We start from the raw sequence: 4,503 nt of genomic DNA on the forward strand, positions 1-4,503 counted from the left end.
TGTAGATCGAAGGCGGCCTTGTCACGTTGAGAAAAAGTGAATTTCTAACATCCAGGACGTGCCTGTCTACTTTCAGCGAATTGCATCCAATCACCCCCAGGGAATTCAGTTAATGTCTCAGTCTCCAACCGGACAAGGGAGAGAAAGAAATCAAACACAGTGCCACGGACTAACGTAACATGAAAACGTTTAGAAGGAGAGGAAATGCAGAATTTTCTTGAATTGATTGCACTAGAGAGTTCCTTAGTGGGAAGGCAAACTGGAAGGATTTGGAGATTTTCCCAAATCTCCAAGAGAACTTTGTGGTGGGGTAGAGTGGACAGAAAAGGGAAGAAACTAAGTATTTCTTTGATTGAGAGCAGGAAAATAATTGAATAGCAGAGAAGCCACACTCTTGCATAAATCATGGCTTTATGCAGTTCTTTAGACCTGGGTGAAGAGATAGCAATTATTGTAGCTTTGCTCCATATTTCCTTTTTTGACACTCAGATTTACAAAACATTTCTCCAGTTTTTATTTAATATCAAAATCTTGAGGAAGTGGAGGAGAGGGAAGAAAGACCAAGAACCACATGCACTGCCCAGTAAATTTAATTCCTGAGATAAGATACGGATTTCTGGCTTGTATAGCTCTTTGAAATGACACACAATATACACATGTATTTTTTTTTCTCAATTAGGGACTTTTTGCCTCTTCCTCTATTAATCTTTACGCGGAAGAGTTTTATTAAACCCCTTTATAAACTGGCACCCACCCAGGAATAATTTTAAATTGTATTATATTATTTTAAAATAATACTTTTAAAAGTAGAAGTTAACAGGATGTGTTATCCGTCAACTTAGAAAAATGAAATTAAAATACTGAAGGAAAAATCCATTTCTACTTTTCCATTGTTGCATGACTCAATGCCCATTCTCAGTGAAAGGAAAAATACTAAATCAATTCCTACCCACCCTGTAGCACAGATCCAACGTAGGGGCTCCTCCAGTCTGGAAGCTGCTTTATTTGCATGAAGCAGTTAAGGAGAGAGAGAGCGAGAGCGAGAGAAACATACCTTGGACAAGAACAACAGATCTCAGCTACAGTTCAAGCTAAAACCGATCTATCTACCATCCCCACTCCCTCTCTCCTTCCAACCAAGCCTTGCTCTCTAATCTTTTCTTTCCTTTCCTTCCCTTACTCCACCCCTACCCCCCACCTCATGCCCCTCACCTCCATCCCCACTTGGCTTCTTTGAGCTGGAGGGGTAGCTCTGGGCTTCGGGGCAGTGGTAGGCCAGGGATGACCTGGGAGCCCCCACCCCCACCCCCCTCCGGCACACCGGGCGGCTGCGGAGCTCGCTCACTGTGGAGAATCAAACCTTGGGACTGCCCTGGGGGTCGGACAATTTCAGTCTGGGCTAGCCTGAACTGAGGGGAAGCCTGGAAGAAAAGGGGTTTCTTTCCCGTTTCTGGCCCTTTGCACCCCACCTAGAGCCTGCCTTAGGTCGCACTCTGCATCCCGGGTTGCCGGTCGTCGATGACGCCCCCGGGCCTCCCGCGGTGCCCTTCTGCCCGGTGCGGCCTAGAGAGTCTGCCCAGGCGGGGCAAGCCCGGGCCTCGCAGGCTGAGCACCACGAGGGGTCCGGCCGGGCGGAGCCGTCCACAAGACTGGTGGCAGGCTGGAAGGGGAGCCCCCCGCTCTTGGGTTCTGGGAGGATCTCCAGAGTTCTCCCGGGTAACAAACGACACAGGGTACCGAGCTTCGGCAGCCGCTCAGCTTGCACCTTCCCTGGTGGCGATCCCAACACGGGCTTCCCTCGCCTCCTCCCACCCTGCCTGCTGTGCCCGGGGCAAATGGAGAGCGGCTTCGGCGTTGGCCCGGAGCTCGGAAGAAGGGCCTGGTCCGGCCTCGCCTCCACCGCCCCGCGCTCCCGCGCGGCCCCAGCGCGCCCTTTATTGACAGGCAGATAAGCAGGCGGGGGCCGTGGCGTTTCCAGCGTCGCTCTCGAGCACCCTGCTGGGTTGCAGGGATCCGCGCACACTTAATGGCCTGGACTCCAAACAAGCCCGGAGCAGCCTTCCCGGCGGCCTCCGGTCCGGACAGAGGGGGCGGGTGCCGAGCAAGTCGCGGGCAGAAACTAGAGAGTAGGGAGGCCTACTCAAGCTCGGGGCCTACCCGCCGTCCAGACTCTAAGGCAGACCAGGGAGCCGGGGAGACCTCAGGACATCTGGGGCCGGGGGCTGGACCACGTCCTGGAGGGGAACTAGAAGATTACCAAGAAACTAGGTCACAGGAGATGGCCGGTGGCGGCAGAGAAACCCGAGCAAACGCCTCTCTGAGCGCCAATCCCCAGCGGAGCCCGGCTTCGGGAAACAGGACAGCGGTAGGGTCCTGGCCCAGATTAGAGTGGCGGGTGGGGGGATGGACTCTCCTTGCCCCTGACACAGGAAGACCAGAGTGTTGAGATGGGGAGAAGTGTGGGGAACTTTTTAAAATAAGGAAGAACACCACGCTTAGACCTCTCGGACAGCAGCCTCCCATTCTCCTCCCCACCTCTACCCTACCCTCAGGGCCTCCACAGGCTGAGCAAAAAATAAAAATTAAAAAATCAGCTCTGGCGGGGAGCTGACCAGGCTAGGAGGAGCCGGCAGTAGGGCTACTGCGAGCCGCCTTCCGGCCTGTTGCGAAGTCCTCCACCTGTCCAGGTGTGCTGGGGTTGGGAGCAGGAACCGCTCCACCTCTCGAGCCTCGGCGCCATCTGTGTGCTGTGCTCTCCCTTCTCCACCCCCGCCCCCAGCAAAGTGCGTAGGAACCGGCCCTGGCACCCTCCTCCGGCCTAGGTCTCCCCCTCCTAGCCTCCATACACAGATGCCCCCAGGTCTACCGGGACTAGGCTTCCCAGGAGCTGCCCGAAGGCAATTCCACACCCCATCACATCCCCTCCTGCCACCTTGTCAAGCGCCCCCTTCCAGGCTGGACCTCGGTCACTTCCAAGTTTGAGACCCGGATGGAGGCAGAGAAGGAAGGGATTGGGCAAGGAGAAGCCCCCTCCCCTGTTTGGTGGGGGGAGGGGGACACGAGAATGACAACGCGGGTCTAAGTACCCATCGAAGGATAGCCAGGCCCAGCTCTACTACGCTGTCTCCCAGACCACAGAGGGTGTGAGCGGAAAACAATCAGGCCACCAGATCAGTATCCTGCACACCTAGCCCCAATTTCTGTTGTTTTCTCGACCCCTGGAAAGAGAATCTTGACTTCAGAATGTGGGGTTTTCCTATTTTCCTCCTCTAGGCCACAAAGTCAGCAGTTAACCACCAAACCAAAGATTAATAAAATCAACTATGTTTTCTATGTGACTGGAGCCTTTCAGCCCAAGGGGGCGAGGGAACCTGGAGCAGGCGCTGTTTGGGGATCCCTCACAAGAACCTAGTTGGCCTGGCCAGGACTTTGGCGTAGCCTGGGGTAAGGGCTCGCTTGTCCTCTCCCGGGAGCCCTAGTCTGTGCCCAGCTGGTGACTTGCAAGCCGGAAAGCCAGATTGGGGTACCCATCGTTCCTCGAGCTCCTCCTGAAAATGATTCCTTCCAGAGGCCCCTCTCAACCCGGGCGCAGCTTCCAAGTCCCTCGGATGAAGTGACTCCCTCTGCGATCGGAGAAGGGGACCGGATGGGCACCTGGGAAGGTAGCTGGCCAGCCTAGGGGGCAGGGTCCCGCGTGCCAGCGGGGAGGAAGAGAGCACTCAGGAGGACCGGTTTCCTGGAGTTGACTCTACGCCCTAAAGGAGGGCTGGGCGGACTGGGGCCGGGTTGGGCGTGGGTAGCCACGGGCCGGGCTCAGGAAGGCCACGGCTGGGCATAGAGCGGGCCGGACTCGGGGTGGGGAGGGGAAGGCTCCCCCCGCGCCCCAGCGCAGGTCTGCGCCGAGCTGAGCCCAACTCTAGCCGCCATGACGTCACGCGGGTCGGGCAGCCAATGAGGACCGCGCTGGCATGGATATTAAGGAAAGTTAGCGCCTGCCTGAGCACCCTCTTTTCTTATCATTGACATTTAAACTCTGGGGCAGGTCCTCGCGTAGAACGCGGCTGTCAGATCTGCCACTTCCCCTGCCGAGCGGCGGTGAGACGTGTGGGAACCCGCGCCGCCAGGCTCACCTGCCTCCCCGCCCTCCGCTCCCAGGTAACCGCCCAGGCTCCGGCCCCGGTCCGGCTCGGGGCCCGCGCCGCCTCTCCGCTGCCTGCGACGGGTCCCCCAAATCCAAGCCTACCTCCAAGGAGCCCAGGGGCTTGACTTTTGCTTTTAAAAGGAGGCATTGCAAAGGTGGATTTGGTGAGGGCGGGATAGTATGGGGGACGGGGGTCTTGTCTTTGCCGAGCGAGATTTTCTGCAAAAGTAGCAAAATGTTCCAGTTCCCAGAGTGGACTTCTAGTTGGGTGCTGAGCTGGGGGGGGGGGGGAAGGGGCGGGGAGAGGGAGCCGGGGATCTGCTGCTGCTGTCTGCAGAAGTCGCTCGCAACCGTGAGAAATG

At 56.7% G+C, this 4,503-nt stretch overlaps 1 long non-coding RNA gene across 1 annotated transcript; it reads right to left on the bottom strand.

Moving 5' to 3' along the window:
* Positions 1-401: 401 nt before the first annotated feature.
* Positions 402-4,300, bottom strand: LOC144379427 (uncharacterized). The gene is made up of 3 exons (XR_013442381.1): positions 4,244-4,300; positions 954-1,054; positions 402-429 (listed from the first exon to the last, which is right to left on the bottom strand). It is a non-coding gene; the product is annotated as an uncharacterized LOC144379427 (long non-coding RNA).
* Positions 4,301-4,503: the final 203 nt, after the last annotated feature.

Source organism: Halichoerus grypus, chromosome 11 (genome assembly GCF_964656455.1).
Source record: "Halichoerus grypus chromosome 11, mHalGry1.hap1.1, whole genome shotgun sequence".
NCBI classification, from domain to species: domain Eukaryota; kingdom Metazoa; phylum Chordata; class Mammalia; order Carnivora; family Phocidae; genus Halichoerus; species Halichoerus grypus.